This window comes from Rattus norvegicus, chromosome 4 (genome assembly GCF_021556685.1).
Source record: "Rattus norvegicus strain SHRSP/BbbUtx chromosome 4, alternate assembly SHRSP_T2T, whole genome shotgun sequence".
Classification (NCBI taxonomy): Eukaryota; Metazoa; Chordata; class Mammalia; order Rodentia; family Muridae; genus Rattus; species Rattus norvegicus.
Window position 1 is genome coordinate 154232136 of NC_141537.1, and position 25818 is coordinate 154257953.

Consider the following 25818-nt stretch of genomic DNA (forward strand, 5'->3'; position numbering starts at 1 on the left):
AATAACCAACTGCTTGAACAAACGAATGAAATTCCCAGTAGGCGGTGGGGATGATTACAGGTCTGGAAGGATCTCAAGGCAAACAACCAGACATCGCGTGCATATGTTCTTGGGGTAAGAAATCAACTATCAAAACATGTTTGAGAACAGGAGTGTAGCTCAAAGTATGTGTGGTGTGTGTACATGCAAGAGCATGGCCCATGTATATAAACTAGAGAGAGGGAGCAAGAGAGAGGAAGGGGAGGGGGTGCAGAAAGCTTAACAAACTCATGGAACCTGAACAATGGATGAAAACTGGGTCAAGACAGACATTAGGAAAGGATTAAAGACTTTCTAGAATTGAATGAAGATGGATATAAAACATACCCAAATTTATGGGACACAATGGGGTTGGTTCTAAGAGGCAAGTTCATAGCATTAAGTGGTTACATTTTAAAAAAAAAATTATAGGGCTGAAGAGACGGTTCAGTGGTTAAGTGTACTGGCTGCTCTTCTAGAGGTCCTGAGTTCAATTCCCAGCAACCACATGGTGGCTCCCAACCATCTGTAATGGGATCCGATGCCCTCTTCTGGTGTGTCTGAAGAGACTGATAGTGTGTGTGTTCATATACAATAAACACTATATATATATATATATATATATATATATATATCGAGAGAGAGAGAGATCTCATAACAACTAGCAACTTAACACACCTGAAAGCTCTTGCACAAAAAAAAAAAAAAGAAGAAAGCCCACTGACAAGCAGATGGTAAGAAATAATCAAACTTAAGGCTAAAATCAATAAAACAGAAACAGAAAATACAAAGAATCAAAGAAAATAAAAGAAATTGAAGAGAAAATCAGTAAGATTGACAAGTCCTTATCCAAATTAGCTGGAAGGTAGAGAGGAAAGATCCGAATTATCCAAATACTACTGTCTTACTAAAATACTGTAGCAATGAAACGACCCCTAATTATGTCCTGCTCTACTCAGAGATCACCAGAGAAGCGTCCTCCTTCAGCAGATGGGAACAAACACAGAAACCCAAAACATGCAGAGACTGAGAGACCTTGGAACATTCTATCCTATATGGGATGTCTCCATCAAATCCCTTCCCTCAGAGATAAGGGAACCCTGTAGAAGGAGACAGAAGATAGTCTAAGAGACAGAGGGATAGAGGGTAACTAGGCGGCCAGGCCTTCTAATCCACCGGCATCTGTGCACGTATGAGAAGCATGCGCAGGTCCTGGATGCGTCGGCATCAGATGGGGTCCAAGAGTTGAAGGAGAAGTGGACACAAGCCCCCACCCCTAGCCCAGAAGCTCTCTGCAACTGATATCCACTTGCACATAAGAGTTTAGTGTTTGCCAAGGTGCTCCCATCGGGAAACAAGCTAATCTTAAGGGTAGGCTGCCTGCTAGCAGGAGATGTACAGCAAACATGTACTCGAGGCTATCTTTGGAGATTCCGGGTCTCACCATGTTGTATAAGGGTTTCATACTCTTTGTTCCCGTTTTCAATCCTCCAGGTCCTTTGTGTATGTATTGTAACACCCAGGATTGTGCTTTTATGGGATTCCTGAGCATTCAAATGAGCGGCTTTCTGTGTCTATATCTGTTCCTTGTGCCTCTCCTTTGATGCCCTCCTTCTGTTTGTTTTGTCCTATTCCAGTGTGTTTGTTTTTATTTTATCTCATTATATTTTATTTTACTATTATCCCTTAGAAACCTGTTTGTTGTCTAATGAGACAGAAAGGGGCTGGATCTGGATTTTGGGGAAGGTGGGGTAAGGAGGAACTGGGAATTGTAGAGGAGGGGAAAAACCATAATCAGCATATACTATACGAAAAAATATATTTTCAATAAAAGAAAAAATAAATGTGCCTGAATACCAAACAATATTAAGGATCTTAAAAGACACTATTTGTCTGTCGCAATGCATACTAATGTACTTAGAGGTAATATTATATAATGGCTGAATCTGGCTTTCAGATATTCAATGAGAAAGAAAGAAAGAAAGAAAGAAAGAAAGAAAGAAAGAAAGAAAGAAAGAAAGGGAGGAAGGGAGGGAGGGAGAGGGGAGGGTGGAAGAGGGAGAAAGGAAGAAGGAGAGTGAGAGGGGGAGAGAGAAGGGAGGGAGGGAGGGAGGGAAGGAGGGAGGGAGGAAAGGAAAGGAAGAGAGGAAGGAAGGGAGGGAGAGAGGAAGAGGGAGGGGGAGATGGGGAGGGGAAGGAGGAGTGGGGCAGGGAGAGGGAGAGGGAAAGGGAGAGGGAGAGGGAGAGGGAGAGGGAGAGGGAGAGAGAGAGAGAGAGAGAGAGAGAGAGAGAGAGAGAGAGAGAACGAGAACACCTGGGGGGAAATGCTTAAAGCTAAATTGGCAAGTGCTGCTAATTGCTGGAGCTGGAGCTGGGAGGTGAGTCTCCACTCTTTAATTATACTGGAAACTTTCCATTACAGAAACAGTTTTAAATGACTCCTACCCTATAGTCTATCTTAATGAAGTAAAAATCATATTCAGAATACACAGAAGAGGTTCTGGTGTCCATCGCTCCTGGACGACGTCTAATTCTAGCAGTAAAGGAGTCAGCCGCCTATGAGCATAGATAGGTGCCAAAGCATCTCTTCCGTGGTTTAGAGAAAGCCCATCTGGCCTCTGCCCACCCCACCCTGAGCACAGACATCTAATCTGATCTTGGAAGCTAAGCAGGGTCAGGCCTGGCTAATAATCAGATGAGACAGAAAGCCCCTCCGCTTTCCATCCCAAAGGCCACCTGCTCTGGTGCTTCTGGGAGTTTACCCGCCTGAGGGTACCAAGGCGTCTGGCTCTCTGGCATTCAGGGGCCCTGCTCCTTTTTTCCCATGTAAGGACACATCTTGCTCCCATTTATTTCCTTCCCCTCGGGCAATTCCTCTGCCACGACGGAGAGGTATTCCACATCTAAATAAATTGTGCAATAAATCTGGGACCTTGCATGGAAGGTATTAGAGTCATACTTTGATGTCTGGTATTGAGTTTCCGGGAGTATGGGGTAACTCTCATCGAATTCCAGGCCCTTAAAGGACAGGTATTACTGCCCCTGCTTCCAGATGAGGAAACAGAGCCCACGTTAGGGAGTCTCTGGGAGAACCGTGCTGACAGCGGACGTGCTCGCTCTGTCAAGCGCTAGTTTAGAGCAAAGCCATTGCCCTTTATCTCAGCTGCAAAGGACAGACAACTGTCCATCGTCTGTCCATCGCTCCTTCCCCTGAGCCACACTTTGCTGGGAAACTGAGGCACAAACCTCATCGAGGAGGGATGACAGACCTTGTGACAAGGACAATGTGCTCAAGAAAGGAGGAAGGGAGTCCCAATCTTGGCAGACGCTGCCTGGCATCCTAATGCTCATTTCAGTGCCTGCCTGCCAGTGGTATGCTGTGCATCTGAGATCGTACGAACGGTGATGGAAGGTTCCGGCTTACCTGAGCCAGTGGGTAGTATATTCCTGTCATTCCTATGTTGTTATTGATGCTATCTAAGCGAGAAAGATAACACATTGAGTGATCACCCTTACCCTAAGCTATGATAGGCTGGGATCAGCACCTAACGGCCAACTCACGAAGACCAGAGGGATAAAAGAAAAAAACCTTTCTGGTGATGGACCTTTCTAGAAATGAAGGCCTGACCAAGTAACTGTCTCCAGTTTTCTTAGGAACTGTGTGGAAGTCTGTGCCTAGCAGCACTTTCCTACTGCCCTTCAAAGCCCCAAAGCAAACTCTTACTGGCCTCCCCTTCCCCCGCCCCCCCCCCCAGCCAGTGTCTCTCTCTGTTCAGTGGAGACACAGAGTAGAGGCAAGCAATGCACGGAAGTACTTGTGCTTTCCGACGTCACTCCTAAGTAAGAGAGTCCTGCACAAAACCCCACCACCACGGCCTTCACCAGGATGAGCTTCCCTTCAGCAACCCTCACCAAACCTTTAACCCAGACGCCCAGCCATGCACCCTCACTTGGCTGTCACCAACCCTTCCCTTGGTCACTGTCGCCCCACCCCTTGCGTGGACAGATTATTACCCAACCTCTCACCTGTGTGCCCTGTCATCCCATCCCCCACTTGGATGTCACCTCACTCCTACCAGCTTCCTCTCTCTCCTGGATTGATGCCCATCTATTAGCGGGAAGTGCCCCTGCCACTCACAGTTCATTACTTCCTGGTGAGTCTTCTCCCTGTCCACTCTGCCTTCACCTGCCCTGCCCTACCCTGCCTGTGAAATTCTTTCTCTTCCTGCCGCGTCCTCCCTCCAGACAGGGTTCGCTAGTGCAAGTCTATTCTGATTTTCTCCCCTCCCGTCAGGCTGTGCAAGACAATTATCTTTAGTCCTTTCTTTGTGTCGCATCCCTTCTCTGTGGCCCTGGGAAGTGTGCTTCCCTATCCTGTCACTATCCCAATTTATTGCCAGAAAACATCTGCTGTCTTTACATGGTTGGAGGATTTTTTTTTTAATGAAGTAAAATAAAATAAAAAGGGAAGGTTTGAGGTCTCCTCTTGGAGTCTTAAGCCAACTCCCTGCCTTCGCTGCAGATAAGCCTTTACCCTTCAGGTGAACTGGTGGAATATCTGGAGATTCATTTTTAATACTTGTATTATGAGCTCCTAAAAAGAAGAAAAAGTAAACAAGATTGTTTGTTGTCATCAACACTAACATTAATTTTTACAGCTAAGAGAATTAATTCTTGATTCACTGCAACCATATGGTACTTATCAGACAAGCACATTACTACTTAATTAGAGGACCGAGAGCTCCCGGTGACAAGAACCTGGAAATGCTCCTCCGAGCTAACATTCCACGAGGCAGGACCTCTGGCTCACAGCTGGAAGAGCTGAGATCCCTGCAGCCCTAGGCTTGGGTGGAGACAAGTATCACTTTGGCTCTTCTACGAGCTTTAGTGAGGAGGTAGGCAGCACATTTACTCCTCAGAGCTGAAGTCCAGGGGGCTGGAGAGACGGCTCAGAGGTTAAGAGCACCGACTGCTCTTCCCCAGGTCCTGAGTTCAACTCCCAGCAACCACATGGTGGCTCACAACCATCTGTAATGGGATCCGATGCCCTCTTCTGGTGTGTCTGAAGATAGCGACAATGTATAATATATAATATATTATATATTATACATAATATATATAATATATACATATATAATAAAGAAATAAATCTTTCAGAGCTGAAGTACAGCCCACATCTCTTCAGACCTGCACTATTACGTACAGTGAGTGCCTCATGTGCTACCAGTTACGGTGATGCTATGCACCAGCAAATGCCACCAGCATGTGCATGGTCCCGCACACGAGCTCTTCTCTTGCATGCAACCAAAAGCATGACGACCGCCTGCAGGTTGGGCTTGCTTACCTGAGGGCCTTTGTCTTCCCAATCCCCCTACACTCTGACTTTTCCCCAGGTCCATCAAATCCACACAGAACTTCCTCTCAGAGATCTCGCTCCTATGTGGTCTAAGGTACTCACACACCTAGATATGCCCCATTCATAACACTGTTCCTTAAAGTGCGCAGGGAAATTTCAAGTTGTCTTACTTAGTGAGGATGTTGCTTCTCCTTCTCTTCATCTTAAACATCCATCTTCTCTTACATTGCTCCTCATGGCATCTCTAGCACAATGAGCATTCGAAAGACTTCCACAGGGAAGGGGAGGGGAGGGAGGAGAGAGGGGGAGAGAAGGCCAAGGAATTTAAGTGCTATCCCTATGGTCACCTCAGACAGTGACAGAGGAGGACCCATTGTAGGATTTTTCCACTAGAGGATCTACACACTTCCTTCCTTGGGCAGCCCCCACTCGCCCAGGCCAGACACACGAGAGAGCATATGCTTGCTCAAGCACTGGCAGTGGTGTGTTATCAGCTGTGCCTAGCCCATTTGACATCTGGCCGGAATGTCAACTCATGGGAACAGAGGTCCCAGGCTATGTCTCTCTGGGGTCAGTGTTCTTGTTTTCAAAGTTCTGTTCCATCAGACCCACCTCTGACTTTGGCCAGACAGGGGCAAACTTATGACCTTATCAGGTCATCTTACTCCCAGCCAGCCTTTGGAGAAGAAGCCAACTAGCTCCCCAGACCCAGGCCAACTCACTCACTTGAGAAAAGCTGTGTGATGTAAACTTGCCCCTAAGGCCAAGGGTAGCTCCCCCTGCCAGATAGGACTATCCAAGATCCAGAGAATACCCAGCCTTTCTCCCTGTCCCTGAGCTGGAGTTGGAGTCACTCTGACTAGAAAGAGCCCACCAAACACTCCCTGGAAGCCCCTTCAGGCCTGTCAAGCTCTTCAGAACCAGAGGGGCCTAGCAACAGTACCAGCTATGCTAGAATACCCATCTGCATCCAGGTCATCTGCTCTGGCCCGGACCCTGGACTGTGCATCAAGTCCCTCATCCTCCTTCCCACTGGATAAGGAAGGAGAGAACGCCAAAAGCAGGCAGAGTGGAACTCTGTCTGACTCCATTGCTATCCACAGCTAGTAGGCTTCTCAGACACACTTGGCACCCCTGGGGAGTAGGAGCCAGAAGTCTTCTAGCTCAACCCCCTAGCTCGCCAACCAGAACATGATGTCTTTAAGTGGTGACTCATGTTTGCAGTGAGAACTGACTAATTATTTTGATCTTCTTGAAGTCACTTGCCTCATTAGTGGATACTCTCCATCCTGGGCCAAGACCCAGCACTGAGGCAAGCTTGGCTTACTTAAGGGAACACAGGGCGGGGCAGCCAGGCCTGTCCTCTCTATAAGTTGTGCTTCAGTTCCAAGCTCTCTTTCTAAGGCGGGTGTTTCCCCTAAGGGGTTTGTCCCCATGTGAAGAAGATGCTCCTTTCCAAAGGCCCTTTTTCTGAAGCCACGTTTAAAAGGGTGAGACTGAGCAAAAATTCCAGCTGCAAAAATTCCAGCTCCAAAAATGCAGAAGATGCCTGAGATGATTCAGCCTTGCACAGACAAAAGTCATGACAGAATCGTAGATCTAATGGCCAATCACAACCGGACCTGGGCTTTCATTTCCTGAGCATCTACTCTATCCAAACATCATGCTTGAGACAAACAGACAAGAAAGCAAACCCCGAAGCTGCAAAAGCCTGGGTAGGAGACTTCCTGCACCCTCCCTCCTGCCTGCATTCTTCCGGGGCTCTCTCCCTGGTCCCAGGAACCCCAACACGGGCATCATGAGCAAGCGACTGCTCCATACCCCTTCCCCAGTATACAGGACAGTTGTCAACAGGTAAAGCCGGACGCGGTGCCTGAATCCATAAGGGCTCTGTGACGACAGAGACTTCAGACAAAGGCAGGGGAACAAGAGAGCAACTTGGAAGAGACCTCAGAGGACAAGGAGACAGTGGTCCAAGCAGAGGTCTGATGCCTCCAGAACCAGCAGGCTAGCAAATGTGTGGTGTGGTCAAACTCCAACGTCCTGTGCCCCAGGCACATTCTCCCACCTCTTGGTATTTTCACAGAATCTAAGAAAATGGTCAGCATGTCTATAAGCTCAGCATACTGTGTAGGAAGGCCTATCTAACCTGCCCAGCTGCCTTAACAGGACCACAGTACTTACGTCACACTGGATGTATATTGGAGATACGATTTAGAGCCATGTCAGAGCTCGGTCAGCTCTGAAAAAGACAGCATTTGTGGAAATAGAAACACAAAAAGGAAATTCACAGGACACCACCCTAGCCAGGCCTTGCCCTTCACGGAGGAAAACTTAGCTTACACGTGTGTTAACAGCAGCTCAAAGGGATCATGTTGCTTGCCCCACAGCCCCCACGGAAGTCATATGCTGCTTGCTTCTAAGGCAGCATCCTAACTCTTTAAGCACCCAAAACTTGAACTCCCCCCAAGGTAGAGCAGAGTATCAAGACAGCTGCAGACCCTCTAGGCACCCTTAGATTGTCAAAGTGGTACCCCACTCTGCCACAACAAGACCTAAGCTCTCTGCTCTCCGGGAAGCCTGCACACCACCTGGGGACTGCTTCCTGATGGGGCAAATCTACTTTTCTCTTGATTCAGAGCCAAGAATTTCCCATTGGTCTAGAGGCAATACACTGATACGCCTTCTTACTGCCAGGAGTCCTGCCTGAGGTTCTCCAGGGACCAGAGGGGAACGCATCCCCCCCTCTCCAACCCCAACCCCATTGTATCAAGAACCACCACTGTGCGTTCCAAGTTCTGACGGGGCCCGCATCCTCTGGTGGGACTGAAGGGGGCCGATAACGCTAGTCATGGCACAGACACCAACAGTGTCACTGGAGATGTGAGGCAAAAGCCGGGTGAATTCAAAGACTGCCAAATAGTTCATTTCTATGCGTTGCCTTTTGCCTACTTCCTTAACTTAGTCACAATCTACTAGGACACCAACAACTTCTTCTCTCTTTTGATAATGGCATCGGTTAAAGCTTAGGCTGAAAGGTCTGTGTATGGGAGCTCTGCAGAAGACAGCCTTGCAAGAACTCCGAGCTCCAGCAAAGCCAAGTGATTCAAGCCGTAAGAGATATTAGTCATCAGTTTACAGAGGAGAAACATGTGCTCTGCTTTATTTACGAATCCCCAACCATCTTTTCATCTCTTCTAACTTATCCTTCAGACAGCTACTAAGCAAAGACTCCGAGACTCAATTCTGATTGTTCTATGAGTCACCGCTTGACCACAGCACTCAGGATGGTTGGCATAACACACAGGATGACCTGACATCTACCTTCCTGTAAGCTGTGTGTCCTTCCAGTCCCCATTAACATACACACGCTCCCCTTCAACCACAAAACTGCTGGCAGTGTCCGAACCATTCCTATGGGAGCTTTGTTTCCAATGCCATGAGGTAGCTCACACTTGACCTACTACTCAGTTAAATATGTATTATTTCTATATTACAAATACCTATTTATTTACAGCAAATTAATTTTAATTATTTACAATAAATAAAATCTGAAGAGAGCACTGAGGAGGTTTTTAGGTTTCAAAGCTTTTGTTTTTGTTTTCATTTTTTTTCTCAAGAACAGGTAGCAGGTATGTTATATGCAAAGACTGAAACTACAAAGAAACCTATAAAATCGGCAGACGGAGCTGAGAAATAAGAGGTGTAACGTAGAACAGAGAGAAAGGGAATTCCGATCCTGCGTGGAACCAGCACCCGCACTGCCGGCTGACTCCTGAGCTACAGAGAAATCTCCAAGTGCTCTCCAAGCAACAAAGCAAAGATTACCGCAGTCAGGGCCAGAAAGATGGCTCTGCTGGTAAAGCCCTTCGCCACCAAGTCTGGCATCCTGAGCTTGGTAAAGGGAGAGAACCGACTCTCACAGGCTGTACTCTAACCTCCCTTCCTGTGTGTTGGCATTTGTGTGAACTCAGCATGAACACACACACACACACACACACACACACAGAGGCTAGAGACAGACAGACAGACAGACAGACATAGATAATTGTTTTTAAAGGTTTGCGTCCTCTGCCTATTATGGAATACATAAATTTGGGATTTTTCAGTTCAATGACATTAGACATCTGCTAAAATAAAAAATTAACACTTTTCGGAGGAATAAAACAGCTTTCATAAGCAACTATGCATCATTGGCAGTGTCCATAATATAATCCCAGATCATGAGACATGTAAAAAGGTGACACACACTTAAGAGGCTGGGCAATGTGGGCGGAGCAGAGCGGACTCGTCACCCACACCTTTGCCGAGGAGGCCGCTCCTGGATCCTTGTTTTCCAAGTGGCTACTTCTTTTCCTTGTCCATCGCATCTCAGCACCAGCTCTCCCAGGAAAGCCTGTCACTCCACCTCACTGTGGCTGATCACTCAGAAACTTCCCGGTTAAATATCTGTGGCCTCCCCGAGTCCCTTCAGTTTTCTTAAGGGCAGGGCACAGGTCACTTTTATTCATAACATCGATATGTAGCACAGGGCTAATGGGAAATGTGGGTCGAAGGAAAAAAGGAATGATAACTGGTAATGGTAGTTGGGCTTTGAGGATCCCTGACTTGGTTAGCGCCTGTGCACTGTTCTCACAATTTCGTGTGTCCACACTGTGACAAGGATGATGTAGACTTTTAAGAGCAGAGATCTGCTCACAGCCTACCTATTCTTAAAATCAGAAACCTACTGACCTCATCTATACACTGCTGATCTCTTCTGCACCCAAGATGAATCGGACACCTTCATTACAAGTTCCTTATGCCCACTGACCCTCCCATAGACCAGTTAGTGTAGATAACCTTTACTACTCACCCTCTTAGGCACAGTGCTCTTAGCATTCCACAGTACTATGTCACTTAATTTTCCTAACAACCCTGAGGAAGACATTCTTATTACTGTCATTTTACATATGGCAAAACTGAGGCCAAGGCTGGAGTACTTGCCTAGCATGTACAAGGTCCTGGGTTTAATCTTCAATACTGTCCCAACACACACACACACACACACACACACACACACACACACAGAGAGAGAGAGAGAGAGAGAGAGAGAGAGAGAGAGAGAGAGAGTCGGGTGGTGGAGGGAGGAAGGGGAGAGGGAGAGGGAGACTCAGGAAGGGGAAGAGGGATGGGGGAAGGAGGGCTGCTGGTATGATTATTCTCAAGATTTGTAACTGGTATGTATAATCCTTTGCCCATAATACCAGGCTGAGAACGATAGGTAGGTAGGTGGGTGGGTGGGTGGATGGATGGATGGATGGATGGATGGATAGATAGATAGATAGATAGATAGATAGATAGATAGATAGATAGATAGATAGATAGATAGATATGGAGAACAGGAAGAGAAATAAAATCACAGCTGAACTTTAACTTCCTTTTTAATGTAAGTATGTCACTTCTAATCCAAAGAGGCACTTTACATGGGAACAATGTACCAAGTTGTCATTAAAAGAAGCCATGTGAAGATTTGGTCCACCACCTAAAGATAAGTGGAGTGCTGGCTGTCTGCTCAGTGTCACTTTCTGTCACCTACACAGTACAAGTGAACACCCAAAGACTGGCTATATCAAAGTGCAGACACCCCCTGCTCTTCAATGGAACACGGAAAGGAAGTGGGCAGACTTCCAAAACACAATTAGGTGTGCCACAGAGGCTCACCACTCAGCAGTCCAAAACATTCTGGCCTCACAGAGTGTCGATGCGACCCATTTCCTAGAGATCCATTATCTGGGAAATGACTGGAGGGTCTGAAGATGGCTTAGTGGTACAGAGCACAGAAGTTTGATTCCCAACACCCACCAGGGGGCTCCTCACAACGGTCTGTAACTCCAGATTGCAGATCTGACATTCTCTTCTGGCCTGCGCAGGCACCAGGAATGCGCGTGACACAGAAACATAGATGCAGACAAAACATCCATGCACATCTAATAATGAAGTAATAACAATCACTGGAATGGGGTTGGGGATTTAGCTCAGTGGTAGAGCGCTTGCCTAGGAAGCGCAAGGCCCTGGGTTCGGTCCCCAGCTCCGAGAAAAAAAAAAAGAAATCACTGGAATACTTATGGTATTGGTGAGTAAGTGACACTTCCTGTCCCAGTTAGGGTTGGTTGGCTGGTCGGTTGAGAAATGGTCTAATGACACAGACTGCTCTTTAACTCTCTCCCTCCCCCTCCCCTCCCCTTCCCCCTCCGGTATCCAAGGATAACCTTGAACCTGTAACCCTCCAGCTCTCACCCCGAGTACTGGCACTGCAGGTATACGCCATCGTTGCAGACTTACGGGGTGCTGGAGATGGACTCTTGAGCCTAGCCCTCCACAAATTGAGAAGCCTCCCAAACCCTGGCCCTGCTTTACCAGAAGTTCTTTTTTTCACTAGCTAAGTATCCTCTGACTAGAGACCGACTTATTCAGTTTTCTTGCTCTGAACACTTATTCTGGTCTGCAATTTTTCTTCCCCCATCCTTCCTGACTCTAAGAGTCAATGACAAACTTAAATTTCACTTGTCAAGATAAAAGACAGAGGGCCTGAAAGTCCTCCTGTGTGTAACTCCCCCATCAGCAACAAAAAGGACAACTTTCATCAGACCTCTGCCTCGGTGTAAAGAGGACACTGTGTCCTGGCACAGTTAAGTACGTAACTCTAGGTGCACATACATACACACACAAGCACACACATGTAGACACACGTGCACACACATACACATACATGTACACACATACAGAAATATGTATCCACACGCACGCGCACTCGCGTGCACACGCACACACGTGTACACACACACACACACACACACACACACACACACACACACACACACCAGAGTCTGTCCAGATGGTATCCAGAAGGTAACACTCACCAAACATGTAGTTGGAAAAAGATGATAAAAGGGTCAGTTCTTTGCTAAAGTCAGGTGCTGCCACCCTGTTCTCAACACTTAATTTCAACTGGCAAGGTCACAGTATCAATTTAGTGATACCCCCAACATCCCAGAGCAAAGAAATTATAAACATTGGCCTCAAACTCAAAGTCTCTTTCCTCTTAATGGCTTCTATCAGTGAACCGCCCTCCCCTGTTAACACCTGACGGGCTTTGGGTGCTTCAGAGCAGAAAGTCTAGGGCAGCCGTTCTCAACATTCCTGATGCTGCCACCCTCTAATACGGTTCCCTCCAACCGTAAAATTAGTTCACGGCTACTTCATAACTTTAATTTTGCTACCGTTATGAATCATAATATAAATATCTGATATGCAGGATATCTGATGTGTGACACCCAAAGCGGTCTCGACCCACAGGTTGAGAACCTCCGTCTAGACAAAGCAAAGCTGGGACAACACTGTTTGAGAGCAAACTGGAGAAGCTTCCTTAGCGGACACCTGAAGAACGCTGTCTTGTTAAAACAGTTTCTTGTCATAAAGCATGTTCCATTTTTTTCAGTGTTGGATTAAGAGGCTAAGGCTTGGGTGTGGTTTATTTGCGCCGGCAGGAAGCACAGGTGACCGAACAACTCGCTAGGAATCGGAGGCTCCAGAGAGTCAACCCTTGTTCATCTCTCCCAGTTCCATAAATCATAGAAACCTATTAAAAATGCTATCATGTACATAATTAGCAATGTTCCTCTTCCTATTAGAACTAAAATGATTTCCTCAAGCCATTGCTTACCTGCTGAAATGATAAAGGCATAGTCTTACAATATGGTGTCCAAATCAGAAAATTTTACGGGAGTATTGGGAGACACGCCTCTATGCTTCCCGTCCCTTCCCACTTTCGACAGTTATGGCTTCCCCACTACTGATGAGCGCGTACAGTGTGTGTGCACCTTACACGTGCTATCATCTTAGGAGATGGCCGTTAACTCTCTACCTCTGACGATGAGGGTGATAAATGGTAACTTGGTCAGGATAACACAACTGTACGCTAGGGCTTAAGGCATAACCCTGGCTTTGTCGGACTCTGAGTCTCTAAATGTAAACATCCCTTGGTTCTTGCTCAGTATTTTCTGGACATCCATCTGATAACATAGATAAGTGGGGATTTTAAGTTCCTTAAAGCCAAGGTCATGGTACAGATGAAAGACAAAGATGGCTTAAAAGACTGTCATGTGGAGAAATGAGAGAGAGAGAGAGAGAGAGAGAGAGAGAGAGAGAGAGAGAGAGAGAGAGATTAGAACAGTGATGATTCCTGAGTAGTCTATAATTAGTTCTATTATTTAAATTTGGAGTGGACCCCAGAGACCATCCCAGTTCACCTCTTTCTTCTTCTTGGCACTTCATGATGTGGCCCCAGTACTCACTGGGAGAGTACTCACAGGACAGTCACTCACTGTAGAGACCAGGCTAGCCCAAAGATCTACCCGTCTCTGTCTTTCAGCTCTGGGAATATAGGTATTCAGCACCGCACCAGGCTGCCACTTTCATTTTACAAACAGGGGCTATCCAGCCAATCTAAAGGAAGGGATAGTTAGCCTTAAGTGTCAAAGCCAGGCCTCTGGGTTTTCAAAATTTGTCTGCCTATTAAAAAACTGTCGAAAGAAAGTAGCCAGGATTACTGTCATCATGGTGGTCACAAAACCCTAACCAAAGAAAAATTACTCAGAAGACCACTGAACCTCTCTGGTGGAAGCCAGGTCTTTAAATCATGCAGAGCTGTGTCCCAGCGATGGAATAAAAACTAAGCCACTTGACAGAACCCAGCATGGCACCAGATGGTTTGTTTTTCCAATTACTTGGGCAAACACAGAGAAAAGATGCTGTTCTTGATATCTACCACATAGGGTAGATGTCACTTCACTTTGGTCTACCCTTGGGCGAAGGTGGCGCCAGTTATATTTGAGATCAGCCACAAATAGCCCATGCTTTCAATGGGGTCATGACCCTGACAAGCCATCATCATCACTAGGGTATTCTTGGGTCACGGGAAATACAGACAGCCACCAGAGTCCTCAACAACTAACCTAACTCCAAGCAATGGGGAGCAAAGCCAGCCCTGGTTGTGGTAAACACTCTCCTGGCACCTGGACCAGATTTGAAAATATTTCTGGACCCTATTTCTCTGTGAACCTTCGCCACTAACTAGACGCCATTTTCTTTGCTGCCTGGGAAACAGAAAGGCTTTATCTGATGTGATGTCTCCCATCAGGGGATGATGAAGAGGAAACATGACCATTTCTGTCAACAATGGTGTCAGTGCAACATGACAATAAAGGAGCAGTGGATGTGGACTCCAAACAGACAGGCAGACAGACAGACAGACAAAATACACACACACACACACACACACACACAGAGGCACATAGACACACAGACACACAAACTGCACACACATACATAGGCACACAGATACACACACACACACAGGCACATAGGCACAAACACATGCACACACACTGTGCACACACACAGACACACAGATACACACCCACACAGAGGCACATAGACACAAACACGTGCACACACTGTGCACACACATACACAGGAACACAGATGGACACATACTGTGCACACACATACACAGGAACACAGATACACACACACATACACACACGCCAAATTCATACACACTCACACACGGTCACACAAGTATGCACACACACACACATTCACACCACACACACACACACACACCACACACACACAGAGGCACATATACACACACATAGGTACATAGACACACACGCACACACGCACACACACACTGTGCACACATATACACAGGCACACAGATGCACACATACACAGGCACACACACACAGGCACATAGACACACACACACACACACACACACACACGCACACATGCACACAAGCCATCTACTTTTTGTACTTACCATGACACCTTTGATTCCTTTCTCATAAAAGAGCTCTTTCACTGACCAGCCACACAGGCTTGCCATTTGGCTTATGAGAAATTTTACTGTGAGTTTAAAACATTATAAATATTCGAGCCATCCTATTTTTAAATAGGAGAGACATATCCATAAGTCTTCCATGTGCAAGGGTTTAGGGATGGCAGGAACCATTCTACTTCAGGGAGATCTTCAAGAAGGTGCTGGTTTTGTCTTGGCTTCTCATGAAGCACAGAGACAATGGGCTTTCATCTCAGCCAAGGTCCTGTTCACCACACACTCTGCAATGCTAAGAATAAAGGCACGTGTCTCATGACAGCTGCCCTCTGGGAAGCATCCTCAAAGGGCAGGCAGAATACCCAGAGTCCTCTGTGTGTCCTCTCTAACTTTCCTATAAGAAAGAAGGTCTCCTTCAAACTTGTGTTGTCCACTAATGGAGCGTAAGTACTGCCCCCTGCTTTTTACCCTGTCTCCAGGACTCCGTGCAGAGAGAACAGCTCTTGTTTTTATTCCCAGGGGCATTCACTGTGCATTAGGAAGGGGGTCTCCAGAGATAAGCCCTCCCCCTTTGACTGTTTTGTTTGGATTTTATTTTGTAGATAAGAAGAAGAAATGGAACATTTCCCTCTATAATGGCCTGCTTCCACCCTTTTTGCAGAAAGCAAACTGGGCAGGGCCCATTTCCCCACAGAGACAAAAAAATCATAATCTTCATCTAGGTTGGACCAAAGGGTGAACCATAACTACGCATGCTGGCTGGGACTCCATGGACAGAGCACAGAGACCTAACGTAGAAAGTGTGGGTGCATCTCATATAAACATGACCAACTGGTGTGGTGGCACATACCTTTGCAAGCACCCAGGAGGAAGAGGCAGGCAGACCTATGAGTTTAAAGCCAGCCTGGTCAACATAGCAAGTTTGAGGCTACCTAGGGCTATGTGTGAGACCCTGTCTCAAAAAACAAAGAACAGAGAACATGACCGCCCAATTCCTGTTCAGCTGTTTGTTGGATGTTGTTCTTTAAAAGTAAGGTCTTTTCCTAAGAACCCTGGGAGAAGGGATGGTGAGATTTACAACCAAAATTAAACTCAACCTCGAATACTCACAGCAAACCTACAAAATAGACATTTGCATCCTGATTTCACAGACCAGAAAACTGTAGCTTGCTCGTAAGTACACTGAAGTCAGTGACCTCACAATCTGGCTGGCGACCCAATTAGAACATACCAAACAATCGGGGAAAAGCTGAGTGCCCAACCCCTCTGCAGAGGAGCAAACAGCCTTGGAGGTTGGGCGTAGTAATTGAGGACTTCTTCATTTAATAATCAACAACACAAAACATAAGTTCCAATTTCCTGCTCTCAGCTACACAGGAGGTAAATGGCTCGTAAAGACCTATGGTTTCCAACTCAGTCTCTTGCTCTTAGTGCTCAGAAGCAGAGCCGCCGGACACCAGAGAGAGCCCTTTGTTTTCTGAACAGCACAAGGCAGGCAATGTCCCAGAAAAGTGCAAGTGACTTTTACAAAGAAAAAAGTAGGCTATAATCTCCATCATTTTTCTTGGTTTGAGGCTCCAATTCCCTGTGCGTTCATTTGCCCCGCTGGAGCATTTATCTTTGCTGCCAGGCGGCCTCAGAGCAGGATCTGGACGGCACAGAGAGGTGTAGGAATACTGGCACCCCAGGCCAGCCCTGAGCAAGAAGATGAGGCAGGCCAATGAAACTGAAGCTCCTAGAGAGCGCTGTGCACCCCCTGATCTGTAGCACCCCTGGTCTCTGTACACCATCTCTGACATCTATCTGTAACCCAGCAGGGTCGAATGAGTAGCCTACAGCGTTCCACAACTACTCATTCCCAAAGGCCCTTTTCACCGACCATCATATCAACAATGCAATTTACAAGATGTTGTCAGCCAAATAAACCACGGAAGATGATGACCTGCCCTGTCCTATTTACCGAAGACAAACGGCTACAGAGTAGAGGGTCCTACAGGCAGAGCTATGCTGGAGGTGCCACACCAAGTAAATGGGGAGACACGTTTTCATCTGGAAGCGACGGAACTTGACGTTGCAAGTAACTTGACGTTACCTTTCTTTGTAGCCTTACCTGGCATAAAAGAGTAATTTCCACTTAGGTAGCTTGAAATATTAACAAGTTCTCTAGCCACCATCCTGCCCTTTATGAGACGCTGGGGTGTGGGAACTCCAGATTGGAAATTATTGTAATGATGCATAGTACGTTTCCTCCTGGAGGCATTTGCACTTTCTTAAAATTCAAAATATCCTTCAAGATTCCAAGTATTAAACTTCAATAATTATATCCCAGAAAGCTAAAGTGTAAAGTACGTGGGGGATACGAAAGGCTTTGGCGATGCCTCCTTGAAACCCATTCTGCCTAATGTCAGAGCCACCGGAAGGACAAGGATGCAGAGGGTGGACGGCTGGCCCATACAAAAACAATCCTGAGCCCTGTATCATGCCCGTTCATCTGAGGGGTGTTTTCTACATGTTAAACATCACAGTTAGCAAATAAACCATGTCGTGTGCTTCCTGGAAGGTTAGGAATAGGGTGTGCTATCCCAGCGGTCATCCTACCACTGTGGAAGCTCACCTGATACACACTGTATTAGAGCCGCAACCAGCAGAAACTGGAGAATAAGTGCGAGACAGACAGACCTGACCAGAGAACGTACAACCACCATTCAGTTAAATTGACAGTGGTCCTCAGCCTTCTAAATGTCTATGTTTATACCCACAGACCAAAGCCACTCTCACTCAGCCTTAATCAGAGAACTCTCTCTCTCTCTCTGCAGAGAGCTCCAGTGTGCTGCCAAGTTACACGGCTGCTCAGGTATGGAGAGTATGTGATAGTTGCGCGCTCAGTCCTAAATTAAACATTATACCGCCACCTCTCAAGCTTGGGGAGTATCTCAAAAGAAGGGTCAGAAAGAATGTAAAAGTCAAGGGAGGGGAGAGGGGCTGGGAGCCGCCATCTCCTGGGCACGACACAGCCATTGCAATCCCGAACCCCCAGCAACTGCAGTCACCTGACAATGGCCAGACAGGGATGGAGTGTTTGTGGGGTCCTGCCCCTCCCTGCTGAACTCTTGGCTATGGATAGATTCTGGGAAATTGGGAGTCAAGGTCACCTGTTGTAAACCCACTGAGGAGCCCACCAGATTCCAAACAATAATCATAGCCCTGATTTAATCTCAACAAGCCACAAAACAAAACAAAATATGTGGATGTCAGGAAAGGATTTGTAGGGAGAAGAGGTGTTGTTTGACAAAAGTATTGATAATCATGTGTCTTACACACATATGACTATGTCAAAGAACAAATTTAATAAAATGGAAAAAATCCTTATATTGGAATTACTAAAATCTTAAAGATAAATAATCAGATAAAATAATCTGTTTTAAATCAGATTAGAGTGACTTGCTGCTCTGCTGCTAAACTGAAAAAAAATCATTGAATCTTACACATAAAGCAAGGAAATTTCATTGCCTGTGCATTATATATTCAATATACTAATTAAATGAAGCATTGTGAAATTTATTATAATATACATAAGTACATGGTAAAATAAAGATACCCATTCTTAAATCAGTAAGTTTCTTCAATTTAGGATCCTACCAAATTGGTCTAGGACAAAAGGAATGAAAAAGAGGAAGGGAACTGGGGAGAGAGCTCGGCAGAGAGGAGCCTTGTTGCACAAACAAGCACACCTGGGCTCGTATCCACCTGGGCTCGTATTCTCGGCACCCACAGCTAAGGTAGGCGTGGCCCCACCTGTGACCCCAGACTGGGGAATGGGGACAATGCAGAGGCAAGAAGACCGCTGAGGCCAAACCCCGTGGGAGAGAGACCTCACCGCCTGATCAGGTGGGCACTCCTGAGGCTGCAGAGCAGAGGAGACCACCAACACTGCCCCACCCCTGCCCACATCCCTGGCCCAAGAGGCAACTGTATAAGGCCTCTGGGTTCCCGTAGGGGAGGGGCCGGGAGCGGCAGGACCCCTGCGCCTGAGACACCACCGGAACCTGAAGAAAACAGACCGGATAAACAGTTCTCTGCACCCAAATCCCGTGGGAGGGAGAGCTAAACCTTCAGAGAGGCAGACACGCCTGGGAAACCAGAAGAGACTGCTCTCTGTGCACATCCAGACGCCAGAGGAAAACACCAAACGTCATCTGGAACCCTGGTGCACGGAGGGTCCCGGAAAGAGCGGCGAAGATCTTCCCGGTTGCTGCCACCGCGGAGAGGACTTAGGCAGTACCCCACGAGCAAACTTGAGCCTCGGAACCTCAGGTAGGACCAACTTTTCCCCTGCAAGAAACCTGCCTGGTGAACTCAAGACACAGGCCCACAGGAACAGCTGAAGACCTGTAGAGAGGAAAAACTACACGCCCGAAAGCAGAACACTCTGTCCCCATAACTGGCTGAAAGAAAACAGGAAAACAGGTCTACAGCACTCCTGACACACAGGCTTATAGGACAGTCTAGCCACGGTCAGAAATAGCAGAACAAAGTAACACTAGAGATAATCTGATGGCAAGAGGCAAGCGCAGGAACCCAAGCAAAAGAAACCAAGACTACATGGCATTATCGGAGCCCAATTCTCCCACCAAAGCAAACATGGAATATCCAAACACACCAGAAAAGCAAGATCTAGTTTCAAAATCATATTTGATCATGATGCTGGAGGACTTCAAGAAAGACATAAAGAACTCCCTTAGAGAACAAGTAGAAGCCTACAGAGAGGAATCGCAAAAATCCCTGAAAGAATTCCAGGAAAACACAATCAAACAGTTGAAGGAATTAAAAATGGAAATAGAAGCAATCAAGAACGAACACATGGAAACAACCCTGGACATAGAAAATCAAAAGAAAAGACAAGGAGCTGTAGATACAAGCTTCACCAACAGAATACAAGAGATGGAAGAGAGAATCTCGGGAGCAGAAGATTCCATAGAAATCATTGACTCAACTGTCAAAGATAATGTAAAGCGGAAAAAGCTACTGGTCCAAAACATACAGGAAATCCAGGACTCAATGAGAAGATCAAACCTAAGGATAATAGGTATAGAAGAGAGTGAAGACTCCCAGCTCAAAGGACCAGTAAATATCTTCAACAAAATCATAGAAGAAAACTTCCCTAACCTAAAAAAAGAGATACCCATAGGCATACAAGAAGCCTACAGAACTCCAAATAGATTGGACCAGAAAAGAAACACCTCCCGTCACATAATTGTCAAAACACCAAACGCACAAAATAAAGAAAGAATATTAAAAGCAGTAAGGGAAAAAGGTCAAGTAACATATAAAGGCAGACCTATCAGAATCACACCAGACTTTTCGCCAGAAACTAGGAAGGCCAGAAGATCCTGGACAGATGTCATACAGACCCTAAGAGAACACAAATGCCAGCCCAGGTTACTGTATCCTGCAAAACTCTCAATTAACATAGATGGAGAAACCAAGATATTCCATGACAAAACCAAATTTACACAATATCTTTCTACAAATCCAGCACTACAAAGGATAATAAAGGGTAAAGCCCAACATAAGGAGGCAAGCTATACCCTAGAAGAAGCAAGAAACTAATCGTCTTGGCAACAAAACAAAGAGAATGAAAGCACACAAACATAACCTCACATCCAAATATGAATATAACAGGAAGCAATAATCACTATTCCTTAATATCTCTCAACATCAATGGCCTCAACTCCCCAATAAAAAGACATAGATTAACAAACTGGATACGCAATGAGGACCCTGCATTCTGCTGCCTACAGGAAACACACCTCAGAGACAAAGACAGGCACTACCTCAGAGTGAAAGGCTGGAAAACAACTTTCCAAGCAAATGGTCAGAAGAAGCAAGCTGGAGTAGCCATTCTAATATCAAATAAAATCAATTTTCAATTAAAAGTCATCAAAAAAGATAAGGAAGGACACTTCATATTCATCAAAGGAAAAATCCACCAAGATGAACTCTCAATCCTCATCTTCGATTGGTTTATATACAAGTGTGCAATTTCTAGGCTTGAAAGTAAAATGATGCTATCTGGTGCTGGATAGAGGAGCCTTATTTTTTATTATGGCAACTTGCTATTTTTGTAACATGGTGATTTGGTTGAACACAATAAAGTACAGTAGTAACTGATCTCCCCCTCTTCCTGGATGAGTGAGGAGATGATTAAATGTTGATGTCAGCATCCTTGAAAAAAAAAAAAAAAAAAAAAAAAAAGAAGACCGCTGAGGTTTGCTAACTGACAGCCTGGCTGAAGAGAACAGAAAAAGTTAAGCTCCTGGTTCAACGAGAGACCCTGGTTCAGGAGGATAAAATGAGGGGGGCACAGCATCCCCCTACATCCCCTGCAGACATATATGTGTACGTACATTCATACATACATATACCACGCACAGTTAAAAAGGAAAACAGCAGGAAATACTGAGAAAGGAAGTTGCTACAATGTACATTGATATATAGTAAAGGGGGAAAAGATGTGTGGCATGATCTATGTAAAATAATCCCAGAGGACAGAGCCGTTTATCACCCGTAACCTGTCAGTTTCTTCCAGCTGTCTGGTATGAGACATACTTAAAGTCAAATAGGTCTGAAAGGCTCCTTTCAAGAAGGAAGAGGAGGAAAGAGGGACCAGAAGAAAACAAAAAGAGCTGGAGTTCTCCTCCACAGTGGTTATTACTGTCTTTTCGTTGTCAGCCTGACCAGACAGGATCACCAAACAAATTTGGGTGTGTCTCAGAGAATGTCTCCAGCAAAGTTTAACTGAGGTGGGAAAACCAACCCAAATGTATGCTGTGCCTTCCATGGACTGAGGTGCTGGACACTGGGTTTCTCCTTCTGGTCCCTGACGGCAGATACAGTATAAATGGAGCAAGTTCCACACTCCCTGCCATGTCCCCCCTGCTGTGCCTTCCCGGCCACTGTGGACTGTACCTTCAAACTGTGAAACAAAATCAGCCCCTCTTCCTTCAGTTGCTTCTCCCCCAGCACTGGGTTGCAGCAAGGAGAAAAGTATTGATCTGTCTTTCCTACTCACTCTTTCCCCTCCCTAACAAACCTCTTTTAACCCCTTAACTATGTCTTTTTGTATTTAATTCCATACTTAAAACAATGTGGTTCTTGGTGATTGTTTTTGCTTCTTGCTCATTATGTACTGTGAGAGTTGAGGGTTTCCCCCACCTCTTGCCCATTCTTCCCAAGGTTATGACATGTGCACCTCAAACCAGCAGACTGTGTTTTCATTGCACGGTCAGGGAGAATCTCTTCACAGCTTCTATTTGCCTCTCCCTATGCTGGACTGCCCTTGGGTTGACCTTTCCTTATGGATACGTCCACAAGTAAGGCTCTATTTGTTATGGACCAGCAACAACCTGAAAATGCTTTTGTTCTATCTTCTTGATAGTGATAGTTCAGTTGGGTATATAATTCTCCACTAGAAATCATTTTCTTCCAGAACATTTAAGATGTTGCTCTATTGTCTTCTAGCCTCCCAAGCTCCTGTTAGACATAGCTCATTCCTGACTCTCCCAACACGCTTGTCTCACTTTTAGACACCATACAACATTACAGTTATCCCTGCTTTCCTGGGCTGCTGCAATGATGTACTGTCATGTTAGCATGTTCACTGGTATGAGCACACAGGGAGCCCTTCAACTGGAAAACATGTCTTTCTGGCCCAGAAAATGTTCACTTTTATTTTCTCCCCTCTTCTTTTTCATTTATCCCTTTCTGGAATCCCTAGTGTGCTTATTTGAAAATGCTTAGCCCAGGGAATGGCACTATTAGGAGGTGTGGCTTTGTGGGGGTAGATGTGGCCTTGCTGGAGGAAGTGTGTCATTGTGGGGCTGGGCAATGAGACCCTCCTCCTAACATGTGGAAGTCAGTCTTCACCTAGTAGCCTTCAGATGAAGATGTAGAACTCTCAGCTCCTCCTGTACCATGCCTGCCTGGATGCCTCCATGCTCCTGCCTTGATGGTACTTGATGGACTGAACTTCTGAATCAAACGTTGTCCTTATAAGAGTTGCCTTGGTTAAGATGTCTATTCACCACAATAAAACCCTAACTAAGACACCTAGCATTGAGACATGAGTCCTCTTGTTCTGATTGTCTAATTTTCATGGTTTTCTTCTAGTTCCCATCTCTGATTTTGTTTTGCCCTGGCCTAGAGACTCTTGAATTTGATTTGCAACTGTTCAATATGTTCACTCAGTGATCATATTATTTTATTTTCAACTCTTTATGTCTTCTGAACATTTCTTCTATAGAGCAATTAGCTCCCTTTCTACCTTTCTAAAGATGAGGTTAAGGGAGATCTCTATCCCTTTTGTTTGTTTAAGTTTCTTCCCTGAGATTCTGATTTAAATAGATATTTGACTTTGGTCTCTATTTTCACTTTACATGCTTTCTTGGATGTCTTTGTATTCAGAGTGAGATAGCAAAGAGTTAGGACAATATTCTAACTGACAGGTGGGGCTCATTTTCTAGGTTTCACTGTGGATGGCTTTGCTGGGCAGATCTTTCTGGACCCATGAGGTCTCCTTCTGCAGGCTGAGCTTCTTTGGCTAAAGAGAAGGTCAAACCTTCTACCTAAAGGTTATAGGTTGGTACTCAGTCACCTGGAAAAGCAGCTAGAAAAGTCACCTCTGATGGGCTCCACTCATATTCCTACCCAGAGAACTTCTGCTCTAGGCTCACTGGAGAACATCCAGCAAGAAAAGAAGAAAGGAGGGAGGGAGGGAGGGAGGGAGGGAGGGAGGGAGGGAGGGAGGGAGGGAGGGAGGGAGGGAGGGAGGGAGAGAGAAATGGCTCAGCGGTTAAGAGCACTGATTGCTATTCCAGAGGTCCTGAGTTCAATTCCTAGCAACCACTTGGTGGCTCACAACCTCTGTAATGGGATCTGATGTCCTCTTCTGGTGTGTCTAAAGAGAGCGACAATGAATACATAATAAATTTAAAAATAAAAATAAAAAAGAAAGAGAGGGGGAGAAAGGGGGTGAGTACGTGTTGTCTAATTATTTCTTAAACCAATTCTCTAAATTTTTTTTTTTTTGGTTCTTTTTTTCGGAGCTGGGGACCGAACCCAGGGCCTTGCGCTTCCTAGGTAAGCGCTCTACCACTGAGCTAAATCCCCAGCCCCCAATTCTCTAAATTTTAACCACATTTCAGCCACCATTTCCAAAACTGCCTGATGACACTAACTCCCAAAACTCGGAAAGTGATGAGTTACATTTTAAACATCTGAATTTCGCCTTTTGCCACTTAGGGTTCAGCTACTTTTTATACACAAAATGCATTGCTAGTTTCCCATCAACTCTCCTGCTCTCAAACATGGCTGTACCTTTCTCTACTGGTGCTGGACGCACAAGGAGACTCTCCGGTGAGTCCCAGACTCAGCGCTAACCCTCACTTGTGACCATGGCTCAGGAAGGCTTGCTGTGGGGTGAAATGGACACAGACATCAATTCGAATGTGGCACTGGAAACCAACCTCCTCCACCCAGCCTGCCTGAGGACGTTCTGTGCATGTGACTTTCTGTAGAAACACACAAGTACTAAAAACCAAATGGACATAGCAAAAGTCAGTCAAACCAGAAAACCAGAGGATTAGCAGTCTTCTGCGAAATCAACAGAAAATCGGTTCCCAGTAAAGCAGTGGTTACAGCTGTTTGGTTGTTAAATAGCGTCACAAAAATCTCCAGGCAAAATATGTTATCAAAGAACATTTCAGGGATCATGAAGATGGCTTCAATGCAAAAGCACGCTTGACCCCTAGGCTGAGCTCAGGTTCTGAGACCCACATGGTAGGAGAGCACCGGCTTCTAGGCCGTCCTCCATACTCCACACCTGTCATGGCGTACGAGCCTATATGTGCATGTACACTCATATGAATAGATATGTAAACAAGATGTAATAAAATTATAACGAATATTCCAGGTATCAAAAAATGAACACCAAGTGAAAAATGTTCAAGTGAAAGTCAAGCCCCTCAGAGTGTGTGAGTGTGTGAGTGTGTGTAGGTGTGTGTATGTGAGTGGGGGAGTGTGCTGGGAGTGTATGTGAGTGTGGGGTGTGTGAGTGTGTATGTATGACTGTGTAAAAGAATGTTTGTGTGAGAATATATGTGTGAGTGTATGTATTTATGCGTGTGTGTATGACTGTATGTGTATATATGTGTGTATAAATGTGAGTATGTAAATATGGTTACTAATTTCTTCACCTCGCATTTTGTCTTTGTAGTTTAAGCTTTTTTAAAAAGATTTCTTTACCATCCTTCTAGTATGGTTTTGGAAAGATCATTCAATATGACATATTTATCTGTATTTCCTAAGTACTGGGACTTTTTTCTGATTTCTGAATCCTTTGTTATATTTATAAAGAATACACCATGCGTTTAGAGCAGGAGATGAATCACATTCTACTATTTAATAAATAATAATGAAATAAAGTCTTGATCAAAGCACCACCCAGATCCAGGGATACAACATTACCAACCTCTAAGGAGCCCATTTCTGTATGCCCCTCCCC

General features: G+C 45.5%; 1 protein-coding gene and 1 long non-coding RNA gene across 28 annotated transcripts in view; one reads left to right on the forward strand and one right to left on the reverse strand.

Annotated features, from left to right (window-relative positions):
- Cacna1c (calcium voltage-gated channel subunit alpha1 C) overlaps positions 1–25818 on the reverse strand; it is a 623916-nt gene that overhangs the window by 423016 nt on the left and 175082 nt on the right.
- LOC147995038 (uncharacterized) lies at positions 16524–18176 on the forward strand. The gene is made up of 3 exons (XR_015686963.1): positions 16524–16637; positions 17075–17334; positions 18074–18176. It is a non-coding gene; the product is annotated as an uncharacterized LOC147995038 (long non-coding RNA).